The sequence below is a fragment of the Hetaerina americana genome, unplaced genomic scaffold (assembly GCF_022747635.1).
Source record: "Hetaerina americana unplaced genomic scaffold, ioHetAmer1.1.p SCAF_4, whole genome shotgun sequence".
Taxonomy (NCBI): Eukaryota; Metazoa; Arthropoda; class Insecta; order Odonata; family Calopterygidae; genus Hetaerina; species Hetaerina americana.
The window spans coordinates 69,819,925-69,843,523 of NW_027286985.1; the positions used below are offsets into that span (position 1 = coordinate 69,819,925).

The 23,599-nt window shown below is 39.5% G+C and overlaps 1 protein-coding gene and 1 non-coding gene across 4 annotated transcripts in view; one reads left to right on the forward strand and one right to left on the reverse strand.

Annotated features, from left to right (window-relative positions):
- The window catches only part of DAT (Sodium-dependent dopamine transporter), a 208,858-nt gene that overhangs the window by 71,948 nt on the left and 113,311 nt on the right, over positions 1-23,599 (forward strand). The gene's annotated exons all lie outside the window — the stretch shown is intronic.
- Positions 15,515-15,586, reverse strand: TRNAE-UUC (transfer RNA glutamic acid (anticodon UUC)). Its single transcript has one exon. It is a non-coding gene; the product is annotated as a tRNA-Glu (tRNA).

Here is a 23,599-nt window from a genome sequence, read left to right on the forward strand (position 1 = left end):
TCGCTCAGAGCAAGATGGACCCATATTAAATTTTATAAAGCATTTATCGTGCTCACAAGGCATTTACAATCCGCGAGGACTGTATTGCGGAAAGATGTGCTCCACTAGAGTATGATGCTATCGTTAGCTCCACACCGAATGCGAAGTCCTTCGAGGCTCTCCTGTGCCATTGCATTACCACGTTACCCCTTCTAAAAGAAACCTTATCTCAAGGTGAAATAGTAGGTGTAGAAATATCTGAGCTTTCGGAGCATATTGTGGTGGGCTTTAAATGTTCCTTCCTTGTTCAAGATTCCGTACGTTTATACAAGGAAGGAACATTTAAAGCCCACTTCAATATTTTCGCTGATTTAACAAGAATTTTGGGGAAGGAAAGAATATGTGACATGGCTCCGATCGGAGAAGAAAAGAGAGGTCTCTCTAATATATGGTTTTTTAAGGCTAAGAAAGGTGAACGCAGGGGAAGGAGGTTGCAAGAAAGAGCGTAGGAGGCATTCCAGATGCAGGTTTGGGGAATGGTAGAAAAACTGAGCCGGACAGAGGGAAAGACAAGAGTGATGGATTTATTGAAGGGGAGAAAGAAGGCTTGGCAGGCGGAAAAACTTGATTGCCCGGGAGGTATATGGATAAACGGATTTATTCGGAGGAAATTGAAGCCTTCATCCATTAAATCCTTCGCCGGATTGTACGAAGGGAAAAACAATAGCAATAATACAAAGGAAATAAGCAGGAATAAATAAGTCGAAGGAATAGAAATAATTCGATAAAAAATCAATGCTGAAGGAATGGATTTGTGGGGAAAACTTAGGGAGAGTCTTGCTTTGGTTTCCCTGCCGAAATCAACGCAGGAAAATACCCAAGAACGGAAAAAGATGCGATAAATATCTACGAAAAATCATGCCGGATAAGTAGAGTCAAAAATACCCTGGTCTTTAGTTTATTTCAGGCATTCAGTCCATTTAACTAATGTTTTCCATAATATCCTGTACTTGCATACCTTTTTCGCTCCTAGTGCATGTGCTGTTCATATATTGTTCTGTACATTATCTTCTATTCCTGACACTTCTACAAGTCCACGTCTTCAAAGTCTCAACATTGGCCCATTCCTTTTTCATGACGTTCTAATCGCATACAAATATTCACTGAATCATAGCCATCGTTTCACTGAGGTGCAGTTCCATGAAAATGATGCGGCTTTTAGTATCGTATTCCCTTAATTTAAACATTTACTTTTCTCTCATATATCCGAATAGCTCCATCGTAAAGAAGTCAATAATGCAAGGGAGAGGCAACCCTGGTTGGGAGAGGATAAGTAAAGAGCTATTCCGGTGTGCATTATAAAAACATCTCCAAGCGTTGATCTACGTGTACTATTAGCTGCCTGTCAGCAATGAGTTTCTGGGATATTTGTTTAATTTTTGATATTTTTTTCGTTTATTCTTTTACCTCAATCAATTGCAATAAGTTTTTTAAGCGTTGTGAGTAAAAATAAGTAATGCTTCAATTACGTTTAACAATGTACAATTTTACGTATTTAAACAATTTAACTTATGGCTACTATTCTATGTGAAAAAATATTTCCATAATGTAGTTATTAAGGTTATATAATTAACAGTTTCACAATATTATGTATGATACATCCTTTCCTTACTATACTTTGCCAAAACTGGAATCTGTAGGTGGGTGAACAGTCTCCCCTCCGAAGGTGTGATTCCAATAATTCATTTTCCCTCGTTGGAAACCGAACACCAATCCCTGTTATCCTATAAAATATTTTCCGTAATTCTTCTTGCAGTTTGGAAAGCATTTTTATATCGCACAAATTATTGCAGGGATTGAAAAGAACGGTGATCAAAGAATAAATCAGCTATCGAGAGGCTGTCCCAATCGAGTGATTTACAGGGAATGAAGTAAACTCTACAGCACTAGATTTGTGGAACGATTGTTTCTCTTGTTATATTCTTTGACGATTCTATGCTCGTATTTTTCGAATTTCCATCTTGTGTTGACGGTTCTTTACCGTCGACTCTCTTTCAGATACGGGGCCTGATATGAGTCTTACGACGTATTCCTCAAAAATAATTTCTCGATCTTTCCCTTCTCATTTAAAACTCCTCAGAAATATTGTCCCGGCTTTTGCGGTGCAATAAAGCTAAACACGAGCCTTCACTGGGTCGAATATCAATATTAATCCTATTCCCATGAGTAAACGGTAAGGGTTTCTTATTGAATCTTCTTGCATTGAACCTTCCGAATTCCAATGCTTTGAAACTTGGTGACTGTGTCTTTGCCCTTAAGAGGCAAGAAAACGTCATTTACTTCTCACACGACCATTAATCAACGTTTACATGCTTAGTTGGAGTTGATATATGGCTGCAAGCACAAATTTTATCAGCTTCATGGGTTTCGACTGGGGAAAATTATATTTTTCGTCCATCAAATGTGGATCTGCAGAAGTTAGTAGTTAGGGTATTTTTCATACTTAGATATTATTTTTTTTAATGCAAAGAAAGCTGAAATCATGGTTGAATTTGGAAACTAGTCACACTAATTTAGAAACAGCATAGAATTCTGCAGTAGATAATTTTATACTCGGGAGATAAAAGGTGTTCAAAATTACCGCGTGCCACATGAGAAATATTAAGTTTTAATTTTACGAAAGACAAATATTTTTCGCTCGGGAGAGGGTTTATGGTCCTCAGATTCGCAACGGTCATCCTCCTCCTAGTTTGCAGCCTTTCTTTTGGGTGGCTCTTATCTTTTTATGCTCTTTTATGTTTGTCTCATCTCTTAAAGTTCGACTAAATTCAATGACTGAGGCCCACGAGGCCTCATGTACTATTCGTGACAGCGTCATTAGTGTCAACAGAGGAAAATAATTTTCCCGATCCAAATACGGGAATTTGAAGCCTACCTTCGATGCAACTCACTGTCGGAAACAACGTTAAAATGTCAATAACAATCGTTGGTTTATGATTAAGTCCATCTCCGAAGGTTTTATGGCATTGGAATGACTGTGCTCAAGGAATCCGAACGACAAGGATTAAGCGAAACAGGATCAATAAATACCAGCTCTTCGTTAGCGTACGCATTTGGGTATAAAATTGGCTCTTTCTGTAGATAGTACAATACGCCGCAAACCTCATCTGTCATACGAAATGTATTAATCGTTTGTCCACTGACACTATCCAGATAAAACTAGTTCTTTAATAACTTTCACCTTGGCAGAAGAATTCGAATTATTCAGCAAGTTCAACACGCGCAAAGTTCTCTTCTTCCGTCTTTCTCTGGAATCCACCTGAACTTGATTTTATGCCCCCCGATGCCATCCAACAATGAGTATGTTTATATCATATTACTTTGGACTCTACTTAGATAATTAATAGGCTTTAGACTCACAACTCACTTTTGGTAGGTGAACTTTATTTTTTGGAGTATATTTATAATTTTCACTCTGCATTGGCAGGCTGTATCGCTCGTGGACTAAGTTTTATTTTATCGTTTTTTTTTCAATCCGGTATCTGAAGATGAAAATTTATGGTGCATATTTATTATTTCTGTAGCAGAAGAAATATTTAATTTCAATTTTCCTATGCTACTACTAAAATGAAAAAATTCCAATAATATGCATCGTAATTTTATCAGTTGTGATTTCATCAATTAAGTGAGGATTGTGTGCATCTGCACAAAAGAGTCCTTCTCTACTCTGTGCTTAAATATGCGTCGGCAAAGTATGAAAATTATAAAGGTTTCAGTTTCTCATTGTATTGGTTCTTTGGAGACATTTACGTAATGATGATTAGATGAAGGAGGTGGGTAGGCTTCCATTATCACCGTGTCCTTTGGTTTTCGGTCCAAATTCAACAGTACATTGCACGTATCCCTCGACTATTTATTCCATATGTTTTAATAGGGTAAAAAAGTCATAAGCGTTTCACATTTAACAAAATTCATATCGTTTCATCCTTTTATAATCTTGGAGTTACAAAGAGTAGAGCCGGAAAGAATTACTTTTTTCCATATTCTTGCCCTACATAATTCCTAATCTCGCTTGTTCTGGGTTAGTTGCGGAGGCACAAATAGGCACATATAACACCGTCACTCCAAAAACGACCATTGCCTAGTTATTGCATTTATGACACCCTTAAGATGTCATTTTCATCGTCGGGTTCTTCAAGTTTTTCTCATCCAAGCCATTTTCTGTCATCCCAAGTGGCTATTATGTCCTTCGTGTTGCTTTTCCGCCATTGATACTGTTTAGTATTTCTCTCTCTCTCTCTCTCTCTCTCTCTCTCTCTCTCTCTCTCTCTCTCTCTCTCTCTCTCTCTCTCTCTCTCTCTCTCTCTCTCTCTCTGAGAACCCGAATGAGGAGCAATTTAAACTTCAAATGTACATTTTAAGATGGTTTTCCATGGTTCTATTGATGAATGTAAATGAGTGGAACGTAAGGAGACGCTATGAAAGAGCATAGAGAAAAAAATAACAGATTTCGTGGGGGATATATACGAAGATATTACTTTAAAAAAAATAGGCTTTAAATGGCATGGTGGAGTAAGTAAGATATATGTAGATGCTATGGCTACAACATCTGACACAAATGAGGAGGTATAAAAGAACAACATATTAAGAAGCAATGAATACGAAGCAAAGAGACGAGTGACGGTCTACATTTAAGCCAGTGGAACGATTACCAACGCAAAAAAAATAATCAGGTAAAGATAGTGACTAATATGATTCGATTCCTATTATTAACGTTCTCAATGATGAAAATACTTTTAAGAACCTTTCTATTGGACTAGTTATTTTCAATAACAGCGTTTGGAACAATGGAGACATTTCGGGCACGTATTTCTATAAGAATAGTTGATAAGTAGCCACAAAAATATTCTGAAGTATTTAAATTAAAAAACTGAACCGAAATGAGTCCATTGGAATAGTTTTTAAATGCATTTTTAACTCTTTTGTGGGTTTCGACGATTTTGAATTATTGTCCAAGTGGTGTGGTAGGAAAAATCATCAAATTTTGGGAGAGAAGGCATTAATTTTTCTCCACCGTGAAAGTTTAACGGAGGAAAATTCGCAGCCGAATTAACATATGCAATCTTCTTCGGGGGTGATCGAAGTGAAGCGAATAAAACGTAGGCAATAATTGATCGGAAAATTAAAGGGTCGAGAGCAGCGGCTTCGTCAGCTCGGAGGGAAGGAGAGGTAGGGGTGCTCAAATCCGCGCGGGCTAACTGACAGACACCACCTCGAGTCGGGAGCTTTATGGTTTCGTCACCGAAGCGCCCGCTCACATGCATCCCCGGGCCTGTGGGGCGGAAAGGGGAAGGGGAGAGAGAGGGGGAGGTGTGTTGGATGTCATCTCCACGCGGGCCAGCGTAGGCCGTGGCCGTGGATGCGGTGGGGGTGGGAGGTTTTGGGAGAGGATGGAGGGCACTAGTTCCTCTCCTTTCCCGAACCCGAAAAGGGTAGAGATGGGTAGAAGGGTTGAGGAACAAGTGAGGAGGCGAGAACGGTGGGAAGGGATTGATCGAGGAGGACCCTTCTAATCGAAACCCATCCTACACCCCCTCTTGTATGTGCAATTGGACAAATGTTTTACAAGGTATCCGAAATATTTTTGGGCACGTGGTCGAAAAAAATTATTGCCGCGAATTTCGATGAGTTTTTTGGCAGGTTATTTCTATGCATATGGATGTTGAGGCCTAACCGCATACATTTCGTACCTTTATGCTTAAGGCGCGCCTTCATAATGAGTGAGACGCAACAGAAAGTATGAAAATAACTTCTGTAATTTGTATGTGTGTATCACTTTTGTATCTATTATCTAATTGTTTTCCTGAGGAAGTATCTATTGGTTAATATGAATATAAAGGCAATTATTTATATGTTAAGTCATGCAGGTGTTATTCCACTTAAGAGTACAGTATTTTGAGTTCCTGTTTTCGGAAAAAATCATACTTGAATACCTAGATACAACAGATTGACTGAATTTGGGCACTGCAGTGCATTTTGGTATCCTTTTTTGATCTGCCTTCAAAATTTCAACTTTTCAATGGGCAGAACACATTTTGATTTAGTGTTGGCTCGTACCTTATCGCTATCGAGATTTGATAATTGTTAATCATGTTTTTCCTGGTCATTTCAGAAAGTAATGCACTTAAATCAGTTCAACAAAGCAAAGGCGCTGTGAAGGATGATGGTACTTTAGCTAAAGGTGGAACGAATATAAAGCAGTCTACCTCGAATTTCAAATCACGCGTGCTACTTATTATAAGTAGACGCATGAGAAAGTAACGCTGCACTTGTATATTTAGGCCGAATGTTCAATTAGAATATAAGATTTATTGTGCGCCAGGTCTTTCAATTTGGAAACCTCAATACTTGTGAAACTTTACCGAAGACTTTACTCATAATTTTTGCTAAAAGTGGTATAGAAATTTCATACAACGCCATGTTTGACTTAAGATATGTCTGTAGATTATTATGGTCAAAGTTAAAATATTTAATGACGGATATGAACCTAACCTATTAATAATAACCTTTTGATTATGGCACAGAGGAAAAGATATACGAACTAATGTTACTCCTGAGTTTCTTTTTATTTTTAAAAATAAAAATGGCTTCCATGGTTGAACTTAATTTCATTTGTTGTATTTCGAAGAAATATTATTTTGGATCATTTTTCCAGTGGCAATTATCATTTTTTATAATTGTTCGGCATTCTCTTAAAAGTGATTTTTCTCCACTTGCGAGGCTGTGACTAAGAATGATATGCCGTTTATCGGTCGGAGAAGAGAGGAAGGGTTCGATGCTAAATAGAGCACGCCGTGGCGACGAAAGGATCTTTCAGGCTATTTTCATCTTTGACTTTTTTTCTTTTAATGAGTTCTGAATTTTTTTTCAAAACTAATTTTTTTTCGAAATTGGCTCGAAATGAGAGATCGGCGTAGGAAGAACACGAGGACTAAGGGGTACTCGTGGGAGGGGAAGGCGGAGTGTGAGGATTGAGGGTGTGGAAGGGAGAAATCGTACCGAATGGATGTATGCCACTTCACGTCATTACAGCGACGTAACCTGGTTTTCATGGTGGGGAAGTGTATGAGGGTTCGTGAATGTGTTTGTGTGTATGTGTGTGGGGGGTATTGAAAACGCTCCCTCCTCAACCCCTCCTCCCCCATGCTCCCGTCGATAATTCATTTTTTTTACCTTTTCAACTCTCCTTCCCCCACCCTCGAACCCCTCCTTTCGTTCCTGTTTCTCCAACCCCCCCCCCCCCCGAATCCCATCTCATTTTATCCCCTCGCATCCCACACTTCCCGTCCATTCAAAATACAACAACGGTCTCCGTGCGGCACAATTAATCCGAGACCACCCCCTTCCTCCCCCTTTGCTCCCACTTTCCTTCCCTCCCCCCAGGATACATCAACCCTCGTCGTCCTCTGGACCATTCCCATCGCCCTCTGCCACCCGTTCCTCGCCCTCTATCTCCGTATCAATTCTCTATAACTCGTTTTCGCTCGTCTGGCAGAGTTCGGTGTTGTTTAGCGTGCATCTATGGGATGGGCCGGAGAATGGCTCCTGCCGCAGTCTCATCACGAAAAGGTTTTAGGACGCCACCAAAATTTCCCGGTTGGTTTTTCTCCAAGCGTCCGAGAAACCTGAACGTTTTCTGTTTTAGCATCTTCATTATAGATTTTTTTACTGGTTCGTATCCCTATCATGTCCATCATCGTGTGTGCTTTGGGTTTCTCGAAAAAAAAATCGTCGTAATTACGAAACGGTGCATCCTTGTTATCCATTGGACTAATCGTTTTTCCCGTTGAGGATTGTCCACCGCGATCCTCTATTATTTTAGCGATTACCCATTCGTTTAACGTAATCGAATCCTTTTAAAGTCAGGGTCGTCCAAGATTGTTTATTTCATGGTGCGGATCAGACATTTTCGTGCAGTAGTTTTCATTTCCAGTCTAATATTGTGTTCACAAAATTCTAGCTAGACATGTGTAGCGGAATTAGTATTTTATTAAGTCATTTGATTAATTGATCACAATTTTTTGTAATTTAAATGGGATTTTCAACATAATGTTGGCTAATATATTTATAATCAAGGGTGTGGGTGAGGGTGTGTCTGCATGCTCATTCCTAGGTCAAAGGTTAATAAACGAAAGGGAGAATTCAAATGCCCGTTAAATAATGCAAAATTTACCCGAGAAACGTATGACTTTGACGAGTAAGCCCGGCTAGTCCAGTGCTACATTCCGGACATTCAGTCAACCACCCATGAAAAGTAAATATTTCTGTCTAAAACTCACCCAAACTATGTTCAGTCATGACATCAGAAGAAGACAGAAAGTTATAACCGTATTCGTACGATCTAACAAAGCAAAATTCTCATTATACTTATTATCTGCTGATATTTTTGTCAGCAGTCCGGCTAGGTTAATGGGTAGAATATGAGACTCCAATCGCCCCATGTTGGACGATTTTTGCGATATCAACTTCGCCTCATGAACTCGCATATAATCCTGTATTTCCACGTAATATTATTAATTATATCTATATATATATATATATATATATATATAGATCATATATATATAAACAGATAGATTTATATATATATATATATATATATATATATATATATATATATATATATATATAAATCTATCTGTTTGAAGAAAAGATTATAATCAGTTAATATAATATCATAAAAATCAACGCGTAAATTTACTAATTAAAAAATATAAAATACATATTAAAAAGAAGATATTTTTGTGCATGGTACAGTCGCATGTAGTGTTCCTTTGTGTGCGAAAGCTCCTGAAGTATGTTTTGTGATTAGTTTTCCGGAATAGGTGATAAGTTTTCTACCTCTCTCTCTCTCCGTCACACACACAAACACATTGGCCCATTGCAAGCAAAAGTATTCGCCATTAGAAATGGAGAAAATTGAATGAAAAAGTTTTCATTTGATTTTAGGAAAATAATTGGGAAATGCCATATGTGGAGGTGGCCATATTCCGGTATGGTACAGAGAAATGGGCATTAAGGAAAACTGAGGAAAAGTAGGTTCTGTTTTCAAATTTTATCAAATAGTTTTCATTTTATTCTTTGTATTAATTATTTTATTCTGACTTTGGCGAAAAAACTTTTACTTTACTGCCATTCTTCTCAAAATACTTGTGCATGCGGAATTGTTGTCTTCGTGTTGTCTTGAACAAGTTGGATATACTAGATAGAAGTATTGATTTACAGGAAAGAATGAAACGCGACCACATCTCTAGTGAAATTAAAATACCGAGTCGAGCTGTGAGAGAGTTTGTCAGGAAACGGTGGATTTTAGGTGATATCGTCCCTTTCGTTTAAAATTCCCTTCGCGTCTCTTTAAAAAACGCATTCTCCCAATGAAGACCTTCCCACTTTCTTCCTAACTAAAACATATTAAAATTACATCGATGTCGTAAATGTATCTGTATTAATCATCATCCGATCGCTCTCTGATGCTGGAGATAATGTCAATTCCAAGAACATTAATGAGAGACGGGAGCTGATGGCGTTGACTCAAAAGGCCATTAAGCCGTAGTTGGATTATCCTTCGGGCGGCCGGAGGAAGTGGCGGGCAGATTGGAGCGATTATTCCAAAGGGCGCCGATGTGGGGCGAGAGTCTCCAATGCGATTGGATTAAATTTCCCCTCCCGCCGATAAAATATCCGTTTCACTTGTTGAATTTTGCTTGCTTGCACCGGATCAGCGGTGGGCAGCCTGCTACCGGCGGGCCGAAAGCGTCCCATTTAATCCAGTCGAGAAAGTTTACCCCTCGTGCTACTATCAGAATTCTTTTTTATAGTTCTGGAAATCCAATTTCCTTGGCTCATTTTTTTAATATATATTTTTTAAAGCGAAGATTTATTTTAGATATCTCCATAGAAAGGACTCCGAAGAGCATATCCAACTATGGCTATGTTAGACGAGGCTGCCACAGAGCTTAAAAAGTTACAGTAACCATGAAGGGCACAGATATCATCGGATTTATCTTCGGGCTGTCAGTTAGGAATAAAAAATTGAATGATTATCCTTTAGCGTGTCGCTAATTTACTGCGAATTTCGTACGATTTTTCATTCAGGAGGTATCAATACACATTCAATGATTGTTAATAATTTTTTGAGGAGTTTTTATACACCAAAAATGCATTTTTTCCCACTTTGGGTTTTCATATTCCGGAACCACTACATGAGTCTCTTGAATGATATGTAAGCGTCATTAATCGCAGGTATCCTATCACCCTATATCACACACACACGCCCACTAAAAAATTTCAATGCTCAATGCAACTCATATACTTATATGCATCTATAAACGATATATCACGTTTTCGTCCGTGATTGGGAGACTTAAATACCATTTTTATTTACCAATAATTCGTTAGCAGCCACATTTTGGTCTTAATCTCGAATTAAGTTGCCTTTCTTATTTTATACCTAAAATCAGTGTGAACCGCTTCTCAGGCTCAGGAAGTTGTAGAGTCACAAGAATATCCACTGCGATGGTGCACCATCAGCCTACCACGTCGACGAGGCACCCGACACCTAAATAGGGTGTCCTGAGGGCAAAGGGTGGAGGATCTCCTCCCGTGGCGCGTTGGGGGCAAATGCACTCCCGTCTCACTCCTTCCTATCTCCCAAGCCCCACACCCTACCCTCCGGTATTCAATCGGTGCGGTGGAGGATCCCCCTTTTGTCTCTCGCCACCTCCGCCTCGCCCCTTTCCGCCCTTCTCCCTTCCCCACACCCGCTGCAACCCGTCGGCTGGAGGTTTCATTCCCCTTCGCCCCGCTTCGGGAGACCTCTTTCATCTCCCCCTTGTGCCTCTCGATATGCCACCGCTGCTCCGTGGGGGGAGGGGGGATAGCATGGGGTGTAGGGGGCGGGGCCCCTGGCGTACGAGGCGTTTTAACTCGATTTCGCGCCGTCGCTAATTGGCGATGAGGAGGACGAAGCAGAAAGGATCTCGCCCCATACCACCTACACGCGACCCCTTGTCATATCACCCGTCGCCCCCATCCCTTTTTTTTCTCTCTCCTCTCCATCGATGCCACGCCTCCTCTGTTCCGCTACGTCATTTCTCCCCCCCCCACATTCGGTCGGGGATTGCCGATTCGTGAAGTGTGTTCATCCCCGGAGAGGTGTCCTCGGTGTACAGGGAGAGAGATTGTGCGATCGTCCCGAGAGTAGAATGAGGTGCATGAGCCCTGGAAACACTGAAATAAAGTAGGATGAGAATGTAATGACTGGGTGAAATTCCATTTTAAGTTTGGAAAGTTCCTGTACGAGTAAAATTTCAGTTTTTAATATTCAGTGGTTGTGTGGTAGTCCAGTGCCTAGAGTGCTGAGCTACTGACCCATCTGCCATATTTCCGAGGTATGGTTGGCCGCTAGGTTTGTGAGGAAATGGTTCGATAAGAAAACGAGCGTAGCGCGCTTAATAGAGGAACTTGGACGGTAGTCCCTCCAAGCAGGAAGGGATTAGGCAAGATCTAGGCCATTGAAAAGATACAAAACACTGAATTCAACTAATGAAAATGAAAGAAGACACTTTACTTCTCCACATGGAATGTTTTTTTTACGAACTAGGTTTCGTTGCATCGTAAAATCTTCAGGCACTGAAGATTTTACGCTGCAATGAAACCAAGGTGGTATTAAAAATATTCTATGTGGGAACACAAAATACCTTCCTTCATCATGAAGGATTCCAACCAAGTTGCGCCTAAAACTATGTTATTTTTGAACTTATGACATAATAAATCATTAAGGTCCCTCATTACAACGGTAGCTTGGACCATACGGATTAAATAAGGGAAATAAACTGCATAAAATTCCAAAAAGTAGAGCCGATTAAAGTAAAATTCTATTCTTACCGCCTTCATTGGAGTAAATCTTTCTCCCACTCCGCGTATTTCCGGCCTTCCTTCATTCAGTCTTACAAGCCTTTTCGTTTCCTGTCCTTGCCTCGTATTCCCAATGTTCAAATCATCTATGATGGTTTCCAGTATTCCTTTGTCACCCAATACACCCCTAATCCAGTTCCTCTACTTTCTTGAAATTTCCTCAAACTGTTTGATTTTAACCTGATTTTTGCATAATTGATAGTATCGGCCGTCACTTTTTGAAAACTATTCCTATTTAATTTATTTTCTTCTCTTTAGTAGATTGAGCATTAATTTTGACACTTTACATTAGTCCATATTACGACATTTTAGATAATTTATGTGGTTATTCATCATGTAATAACCATTTAAATCGACAGGTAATCGTATAATGGGTCCCTTAATCTGGTCTGCTTCATTAGCCGTACATATTTATGAAAACCACATAAAGAATTCCAGGATTGTTTTATCGACACAATGCTAATTCCTATGAATTAATCATTGAATTGGGCGAAGGATACTCAAGTCCATGAGAAGCCATTGGGTTCATTGATGTTGAAATTTCTCCCTTACTAATATTAGACGCGTGGATGTAACGTATATTTTTAACAATTCCCTCGAGTGATGAATGGACAAATATTTCGGTTTTGCAGACCTTAGGACTTCCCTCGTCATAGTCTTGAACGGGGATCCTTCACAAATAGCCATCTAGCCATGCCTAGTCCATGACCTTTATTTGTCAAGTGGCGCCAACAGTCACATTCAAACAATTAGCACCCGAATCTCGAACCCTTCGCGTTTCTGCCAAATGACTAGAAATACGATTACCGACTATCTCGAAGGAAGACCAGTTCTCCAAGCTTTTATCATCAGAGAGATTATGTCAATTTAAGTAATTTTTGCCAGGCATTCTTTCCGTACACTTTCTCGAGATGGAAATGAAGTAATAATTAGATTTTCCTACATGTGCAGCATTCGGTATAGGCGGTTAAAAAAATACTGGCGTTTCTATAAACTTCTTTTAGAATGAAAAATCTAAACAAGGAATCTTACTTAATTAATCAGATTTGAATAGTGGTTCTTCTGATTATTTTAATGAACAATGAGCGAGACGTATGATCGTCAATGTTTTTTATCTCCGTCGAGTCCAACAGTAGGTGACTATAATATTTAACTCTCCCGTTAAAAACTTCCGTTTTTGATTCTATTGCGCACATCATTCACTTCCGAGGGTTATCTAAAAACAATTTACGTTATCTCATAATCCTTGGCTTCTCAACTTGTGTCTTCCAAGCTTCTCATGCAAGTTGAACAACCTTGTTGTCACATGTCACGCTTTTTTCTCATCCATTCTACATATGCTCCATTGTACAGTTATAAAAAATTTGCAGATATGAAACCATATCGACAGGCAAATAACTTCATCCTATTGTTCTCGGTATCTTAGGTTCAGAATACATTTTTCAGGGCTTAGAAATGAAATTTCTGAATATCTCTCATGAATTTAGATGGGGAAATCTCCATTTTGGGAAAAAACGGCAGTTGTCCCTCTAATCACTCCAATAAATTTAAATATTTGATCTACCCTTCACAAAGGGTTCTTTAATTGCAAAAGTCAAAGTTGAAGAAACATTTGTTTCAATATGCCTACCCCTCGTTTTAACTCCATAAAATATATTTTTAAATGATGGCATTAAATCCTTCTGGATTTACTAGTCAATAAATGTCTTCAGGTAATATATTTCGACCTGCTATAGTTTTATTAATTATGGATAGTGTTCCTATATCTTCTCTTGGGTTCATACTTTTCAAGTTACAGCTATGGTGAACTTTGTTAGCAACGTTTCCCTATGAAGACCGTCAGTATACATGTATACTGTAAGTATCGACTCACTTCTTTCTGTATACTCGGTGAGGGTTAGCGAACCAATCTATATTCTACCTACATGCCAGTGATCGTTAATGTGGTCACCTGAAGTATTCCAATGCGTAATAATACATTTCATATCATTCCTTAGTAGCTCTTCTCTGAGCTATTTCAAGCTGATTCGTAAACTCATTCTAGCAAGGGGTAATTTGATAGAGCGGGGTTGGAAAATGTATTGCCATAAAAAACTCTAATTGCTTATGAGTGACCCCTTGGTAGGCCCGTATTTAATGGGCATTTCATTTCACACCCACAGCAACTTTCACAGGGTATAGTCTGAATCCATTGAGTTACCACGTCATATCTTTTGAACGACGCTCGGATGACAGCCAAGTCTGCAGATTAGTTTGCACTGATGGGCGAGCATTATTAACGGGAAAATACCTGGACTATGTTCTAATTTTCAGTCCCAGAGCCAGGTGGCCGGATCAAGAGATGAGCAAAGCGTCGCCAAGAAGCCACAGGTCACTAAATCCCCGTTCCCCGAATTAAGGTGGACTCTCAAATAGGGAGGCGGGTGGACGTTATAGAGCACTTGTAAGGTTGGAATCCAAAACATTTCCACGCTTAGCCCAAAAGTCCCTGAAGTTCATCCTCCGGCGGACGGAACCCCTCAATGTGTCGGTCGAATCCCTCCCTCAACTCGAATATTCTCTTCGTGCCATGGCTGGTGTTCATTTAGTTCGGTGTCGAGTGTGACCAGTAAATAAAAAAGCGTCACAACATTTAAACTAGTTCAAGGAGGAGGGAATGGAAATCATCATCCTAGGTACAAATTAATTCGAAAAATAGAAATATTTTTTCACCCATTCCCTGGCGGCCTATAACTTAATATTGCTCAGCGTTTAAAATTATGAAATAAAAATAACGCTGTTGTAAAAATTCAAAACTTATTACTTCTATTGCATTACCTGTTTCTGGATAATGCGGAATAAATATTTTTTTGTAAACAGTTTTTAATGATGCCGTAATGGACATCACCTTTCGTGCTTCAGAGAAAAAACTGCAGGGTAATTTTACTGAGCAACATTTTTTTACTATAACTATCACTTTTTCTTTAATATTCTGTGATTATATTTAAATATACTCCCTTATAATACCTTTAACGTGGTACGGCTACTTAATAAGTTTATAGCGCAGTTTATCTCAGCATATATGCCCATCATGTCGCCTCTTAGTTCCTGAGGATGTTGTATGAGGTGGTTACCCTATCGTAGCATAATACGAATATTTCAGTTTTAGAAAAATCTTAAAGCCTAATGGAATACGTTTTGTCACCCGATCACACACAAGGCATTTTTCTTGGGTGACGGCCGCAAATCCTTACCGAGCGCTTGCGTCGGACCACGATTTATTCGCCATTCTGCTTCAGAATTATGCGCGATCAGGTTCCACAGCGGGACTAGGGTTCTAATGGAAATTATCCGTGATAGAAAATACAAAAGGATGATGCTGAAGCTCAAGATACTTCCCGATAGAATGTATAAGCAACATGGCCGTCAATTTGTCCGATTACGCGATCAAATTGATCTATTGAAGGCGATATCAAAATTGTTTAAAGTCTAAAAATTTAAATAATGAAATTTGATTAAAACATATTTCATCCTAGCCATCTTAGAAATGAAATTAAAAATATCGAGGAGGAAAAAAATGTTCCCATGCCGGGAATCGAACCCGGGCCTTCTGGGTGAAAGCCAGATATCCTAGCCACTAGACCACATGGGACGGATGAACGAAGTCGCAATTCTAAGCAATTTATATTCAACTAATGGAATTAAATTATTTCTCGCTAGCAGAATAGTGTACATTATTGTGTCGGAAAATTTTGTTAGGCCCGTGTTTATGACTAGTAATATCCCAAATTCATGTATTTTACGGAAATGTCTTCAGTTTCCTTACACGTAAGGTCGCACTCTCCAGGCCACCTCTTATGGAGAACATTTATAGTATGTCAAACTTTCTCTTAAAGAAGGACATAATTCTAAATTACTTACCTATCTACGAGTATTACACACGATTATTATTATTATTACACAGTATAAGTTTATGTATTTTACAGGATTTCAACTTTTGATTTGCCGAAATGAGGAACCTTAAAATACCTGCGGACCTGAGAATTGAAATTATCAAAAAGTGATAAAGAAAATGCACGACGGGACTCACAGATTTTATGAAGTTTTGGAATAGGTTACCCAAATAAAAAATAACCTTAGTTTTACGGGTTATAAATTATTATTTGACACAAAAATAGAGTATTTAACAGATAAAGAAATACGCTGTCTACAAGTGTTTACCGCTGGTTTTACTTGAGGATTACCACCACCTTTTTTGATGATCTATTCTTAAAGTTCTGGTATTTTTTAAAGAAACAATTCGGTCATATCTACAGTTTAGTGAGCTCCGTATGTTTCAAAGTACTTCCCTCCTGCATTGATAAGAGTTTTTTCTCAATTGACCAGATCTTTTTCTCCAAACATTTTATCACAAACGTTTCTGCAGTTGACGTGATACCTAGGACGATCCTAGTAATATTAAGCACTCGATCGTCGTATACCGAACTGTCAAACAACGATCGGAATGTGCAAGATGTCACGAATTATGCACCATGAGACACGTCAGGTTGTTCTGAGGGCCTGCTCAACATATACTGCTCACTCACTGATCACCATAAACGTATCTAATTTTGTGAATCTTCGGTTATGTTTTTCCAAGCTATAGAAAAATTAAACCTTCATTCACTGCTGATTTAATTCAGCCCTCTTGAACATCGAAGAAACTTCACAGCTGTACCTCAATGACTGATCACATTTGGATACGGCAATAATCAGGAGTTTAACTAGAAAGGACACATATAGGCAGAAGCAATTAGTTTTCATTCTGACATTTGTCTGCGTCGCGACGTCACGTCGGTGCAGAATTCATGAACTTCCGGAATTTTTTAAACCTCGGATATGTATAACATTAAGAAGAACTCATTAATTTACTTCAAATTGACAAAATTCGGAAGATTGTACAATTTTTCAAAACTCTAAGGAAAATAAATACCTTGGAAAATAAATACGTTTGGAAATCCTATAATACACAATAAAAGGTTATTTTCTTTAGATACATTCCAGATTTAGAAGTTTTACATCATCTCAGAGCACCTTTTCTCCATTGTTCAAACCTTACAAAATTGGGATTGCTGATTTAGGAAGAGATGGCGGGACAGGAAAGAATAAAGAATGAGGGGTTATGGCCTCAGGGGTTACGGGGATGGGCCAGTAATAATATGAAGCTCAGTCACGAGTGAAGTCACAGTTTCGAGACATTTATGGCAGACTTTGAGCTGTTTTAGTAGATTAGTAGCACCAGTCGGGCGATGGAAAAGTGGAGGTATGTCATTCCTGAGGAAACATGTCTAACGATGTAATAACAATGTGAGGTATTCAAACTCAGATCGCTAATGGAAATAAAGTCCTATGGTGGTGTAGTATAAATTTGATGAATTTTATTATGATGAAATGCCATCAGTTAACTTACGTTATTACATCTTGGCGAAGTGGTAGTGCTTTCCTTCCCCATAAATCAATGTCAAATTTGTTGCGAGAAAAATTCCATTCCCATAAGTGAAAGCGCGTTGGAATGGCAAACACTCAAGGTTAAAGAAATAATCACGCGAACTCGGATTCCTTGTGGCTAAAAATTGAAGATGGAGGTGTAATTCAACGGAAATTTTTATTGCAATGAAAAGGAGGAAAGATTTCCATAGATCAATCTCTCACCTAGGATTGTGTTACATACAAGTATGTGTGAACCTGTAGTAACCTTTGTGAGTCGCGCGATCACACACAAGCAGTGGTTATGGGATTTACAATTTGTATATCCTATGGTAGGGATCCTTTATTCGTATAAAAATATAAAATTGAAGGTAAAGTGACGAATTATACGTGAATCCTGAGGTTGCAAGTTCAACTTTATGGAAAATTTCCGTATTGGAAAAGATATAGAAAAAACTTATAATTTATTCTTCCAACTCAGGTCCCGAAGTTCCTGAAGACTACATCTACCCCGAAAAAAATAGTCCATACATTAGTGATTTGAACATACCTTTAGATGTTATACGACTCTCATGCTCAACGCATGTCTACATTTACATAATATCCCGCAAGCCGCCGCAAGGACGTGTGGCGGGGGGTGTTCGGTCACCACCTGTAAAACAGAATAAAGTCACCTGCAAAAATAACAAATTCGTGCCAATTCACACTCACAGTGGCGTATATGTATGCCATTTTAACTTACACACATGCAAATTCGTAAACTAGCAGATAACATACACATGCACCTACGAATATAGATCAACATAATATCCCACAAATATCTATTTACATCATGCAATAACTGTTGCGCCTAACCAGTTTTTCAAATCCTAGTATTTGAGTCAATTTAATTTTTCGGACATGGGTTTGATTTTGTTATAATTCTCACTCACGGACCTCTCACGGGAGACGGACGTGTTTTCAAGCAGCGCATTAGCGACCGCTCGAGAGGATTAGTGACCGCTAGAAGGCACACTCCCTTGGGCGAAATGGGAAAGGGCATGGCGGTGGATGTAAAGTGTATTATTTGCCGTAGAAAATTGAGAAATGGAGTCCAGTGTAGTGGGTGTTGCTCTTGGTACCACTTTAATTGCTCTAAGAGTAAACTGGAGGATTGCGTGAGTGATAATTGGCAGTGCAGTAAGTGTGAAAGTCAGAAGAATCGAAGAGGTTTAGAAGAAAAAGAGGAGGTAATTGAAAAGCTGCAAGCGGATTTAAACATCGCTCGTAAGACAATTTTCAGTCTTTCCGCTGAAAATGAGGAACTGAAAGCATCATTAACAGAGATGAGGCGGCGGGTGAAACAGCAAATCGAAGATGATCTCCACTTTGTCCGAAGGTGTGATAAGAGGAAACCGGAAGATCTAAGGCCGACCAGAAGTGGAACAAGCTCATGTGACGCGGATGCCGATCGGGCTGGAGGAATACGGGAAAGCATCCTACGGAGAGAGCAGCCAAAGAAGCGAGGAGATGGAAGGAAGGATAGGATAAACGTGAGACCGAAGAGGGAAGTGCTTCCGATGAGGGAGGTCATAGTGTCAAGGGAGGGGAGGTCTCTTGGTGATCCAGGGCCACCCAAAGTGAAAATATTTGGTGATTCCATAATACGTTTCGTTGGAGATTGTGGCGAAAGTATCAATGAAGGCGTTCAGTGTTTTCCGGGGATAAGAGTGGAACAATTGGACAATAAAATAGCTAATATGGCTAGTGATGGTGATGAAAGTGTTGTCATAATTCACGTAGGGACAAATGACGTAAAAAGTGCTAAGTCAGAAGACCATCTAATCGGTTTTATTTGGGATTTGGCGACCTCGGCCAAAAATAAGTTCAAAAGTGCTCAAATTGTTATTAGTGGAATTCTTCGTAGAAGGGACATACATTGGAAGAGAATTGACGCCATAAACGAAGGAATAGAGTGGGTTTGCGTGCAACAAAGTCTGACATTTGTGGACCCGAATTGTTGGGTCGGTGATAGTCACTTGGGCCGCGATGGAGTGCATTTAAACAGGAAGGGATCCCTGGTTTTGTCAAATCTGTTTAAAAATGTCGCACTAAAGCTCAGTGAGCAGGGAAACCTGTAATGGGCACAAGAGGTGGACCTCGCAATACCGAAGGAAAGGAAGGTAAGGGCTTAATAGTTTTGCAGGTAAACTGCCGAAGTATTCTAAATAAAGTATGCCATTTCGAGACGTTAGTTGATGCATGTAATCCGGATATTGTGATAGGTACGGAGTCGTGGCTAAGTGATCATATTATGTCAAACGAGATTTTTCCCCAAAATTTGGCAATTTACAGAAGGGATAGGGATGGTCGTGGAGGGGGGATATTCATATGTGTAGATAAAAACCTAATAAGTACATTGGAATGGGTAAGAAATGATTGTGAGATGATGTGTGTTCATGTTAAAGGTAGGAATGGAGGGAAAATTTTAAAAATAGTTGCTATGTACAGAAGCCCCAACGAAGGGATGTACGCAGTCGAGGTATTAGCAGACATATGCTCGGCTAACCCTGAGGATCACACCCTCATAGCGGGGGACTTGAACCTTCCAGGTATTCAATGGTCGGCAGAAGAGGTCACGGTGGGGGGTGGGAAGGCCCAAGAAATCGTTAGTCGTCTTATAAACGAGGAGGGTTTTGTACAGATGGTGGAAAAACCGACGCGCGGGGGAAACATCCTCGACGTCATACTTGTGAGACCGAAAAAGTGGGTAGGGGAAGTCGATGTCCTTCCGGGAATAAGTGACCATTCAGCTGTGCGTATATATCTAAACTGGGAGAGGGCTCAGTATAAGGGGCTAGTAAACAAAAAGATAGTTTGGCAATATAAACGGGGTGATAGGGAAGGGTTCCAGACCTTTTTAAGGGAAAAGTATTCGCAATGGGTAAGTGGTGGGCAGATTGTAGAAGAAATCTGGAAAACATTTAAGGGGATAATGGAGGAGGGATTAAATAAATTTGTCCCGAAAAAAATTCTTAAAGAAAATACTGATCCAGAGTTCTACAACCGCAAAATTAGATCCTTGAAGAAAAAACTGAGAGTGATTCACAAAAAACGGAACGAGAGCTCGGAATGGCTCATAATTTACAAAAAATTAGTTCGTGAATTGAATAGAGAAAAGAAAATAGCCAAAGATAGTTTTCTACAGAAAATAATCGGGATAGATAATGGAAATAAATTTTACAAGTACCTCCGGAGGAGGAAAGACAACAGGGAAAACATAACAGCTTTAAAAAAAGAGGATGGGACACTAATCGTTGATGATAAGGAAAAGGCTAATACGTTTAATAATTGGTATGCTAGTGTATTTAAGGTTATGGTAAATAAAAAGGATCCTGTAGATTCATCTCTGAGTCAACAAGGAGACGAAAAAATATTAAATACCAAAAGTATTAAAACGACGAGCGCAGAAATTTATAAAAAAATTATGAAAATGAGGGCAAATAAATCAAAAGGGCCAGATGGTATCTCAATTGACTTGCTTAAATTGGGCGGTAGTGTAGTTTCAAATTATATAAATCATTTATTCAATGTTACGTTAAACAATAATGCCCTGCCAAATGCTTGGAAGGAGGCATATGTTACGCCAATTTTCAAAGGAGGAGATAAGGCACTAGTTGATAATTATAGATCGGTAAGCTTGACATCAGTTTTATGCAAGCTATTAGAAAAGATAATGGCTGATTATCTCTGGGACCTGTGGGAGAGTGAGAATTGGTTGTATAGTCGCCAATACGGTTTTAGAAAAGGGCACTCTTGTGAAACTCAGCTATTAGGGTTCTGCCAAGAAATGTTCGACTCTATGGATGCGGGAATAGAGGTGGATGCTATAATAGTCGACCTGTCAAAAGCCTTTGACAAAGTTGACCACGATCGCTTAATGCTTAAGATGGGCCAATTGCCACTACACACAGATGGAAGAGTAATCTCTTGGGTCAGAAATTTCATGGAAGGTCGAACACAAAGGGTCAAATTAGGAGAAGTGTATTCTGAAAAAGCAAGGGTAACATCGGGAGTCCCACAAGGAAGCGTACTTGGCCCGCTATTGTTTTTAATATATATAAATGATCTCCCAATAAATATTAATTCTCAGATAAGACTTTTTGCAGACGACTGTATTATCTACAGGAAAGTCGAAAATTACAGAGACCGTGACAAACTTCAGAGGGACATTAATAACATGGCAGATTGGGTGACAAAAAATGGGATGGATATTAATGTTAACAAATGCAAATCCATCACTTTTAGCAATAAGGTAAATTGAAACAATAGGGAATATAAATTCTCAGAAAATGTCATTCCTAGAAGTGATACTGTCAAATACTTAGGTGTATATTTAACTAAGGACAGGGTGGGGGCTAAATGTGGAGTACATCTATAGAAAGCTTTCAAAACTCTTCATTGGGTAATGAGAAACCTAAAAGGGAGCGTTAGAGCAACCAAGGAGAAGGCTTATCAGACCCTAGTAAGACCAATTTTAGAGTACGCTTCTCTTGTATGGGACCCTCATGAAGAAGGTCATATTAAAAAACTGGAAAAGGTGCAAAGAAAGGCTGCCCGATATGTACTGGGGAAGCATAGGAGGATGGAGAGTGTGTCTGACATGCTAGAAACGCTGGGCTGGGAACCTCTAGAATCTAGAAGAAAAGTAAGCAGACTTTGTGGAATGTTCCGAATTTTGAAGGGGGAGAAAGCTTGGGCAGATCTTAGGAAAGAGGCGGGGAACCCAAATTTTATAGGCAGAAATGATCACAAATTTAAGATAAAATGCCGGGCACAGAGGACAAATAAAAAAAAAAATTTCATTTCTAAATAGAACAATTGTTGAGTGGAGCACCTTACCTGCAAAAATATTCGAGCCCTTTCCTAACAGAGTGTATACTTTTAAGAATAGATGTAAGGTATATATGTAAAAATTTGATTTATGTGTGGTGTATGGTATTATATGTTATAGCTTAATTTTTTTTATGTATCTTTTTTTTCTTGCTGATTAATGGTTGTAAATGGGATGAGGATTCACTTGTTTTGTTAAAGAGATTTGTGTTTGTCTGGTTTTATGTATTATCTTTTGCAATTATTTGGGACTTGTGTGCCACCTGACAATGTCTATTAGCACATGTGTATTTTTAATAATAATAATAATAATAATTGTGATTTCTTATGTGTGATATGACTCAAGGAGTTGAAACTCGGGTCGTGATAATAAAAAGTTAATGAACGTTACAAGTGTTTATCTATACCTTTCCAGGAAGCATGCGTAGAAGCACACACTGAAAATGTAACGCTGTGATGTCACGTTAAATTCAATACGGCCCCTCACTCGGTTCCCTGTTCATTCTTCTTGCCCTCGCTGACACGGTATCGATTCCACAATCCGTCATCTTCGCCGCAACCACCCACGCAGGGGCTTACCGTAATATCTCTAAGTGGTGCGATTCATTGGTGGAGTCAGATCCCTAGCCTTCCCGGGGAGTAGGATGACGAGGAGGCAGAGAAAAATCATGTCCTCCGAGTAAGGTCAAGGAGATTTGTGGCGAGGACGAAACTTTTCGGATGGAAAAGGACGGAGCTGGGGGTCATTGGGTGTGGGTGGGAGGTGGGAAGAGAGACGGGAGCCGGAGGGGTTTCAGAGGCGGAGGATCCCAGCGAAGACTGCGGGGATAAAGGGCTCACACGTGGCTATCTCTCGAGGTGGGCGGAGGGATCAAAAGATTCTCCCCGCCAAAGTGCGGTCTCCTCGTGTGTCTCCTGTCTTCAGGTACTCTTCGCCGTCGCGATCGCTTCAAGACGCAGCGGGATACCCAAGTTGAAAGTAGTTGTAGGTAAAATTACGTCTTGACACTTTTCATTTTTATTGGTAAGTAATATGTGAGCAAAATCGACTGTTGATGTTCCAAGCCTGGTGTGGAATCACCCCCTACCGCACACCTTTGTTGTGGCCTGCAGGGGATTATGCAGATGTAGAATATAGTATGTCATACCACCGGAAGGGCCGAGTACTTCGGTCTCCCGGGGTGGGGTTGGCACATTCCCCGAAAAGCGAGATGGTCATCAAATTGACCATCAATTATTCTTCCTTCTTAAGTGCCTGTTTAAACCATCCCCTGCGTACCCTAACCCTTATTGAACTCACAACAATCTGCCTTCCTGTCCTCTTTCC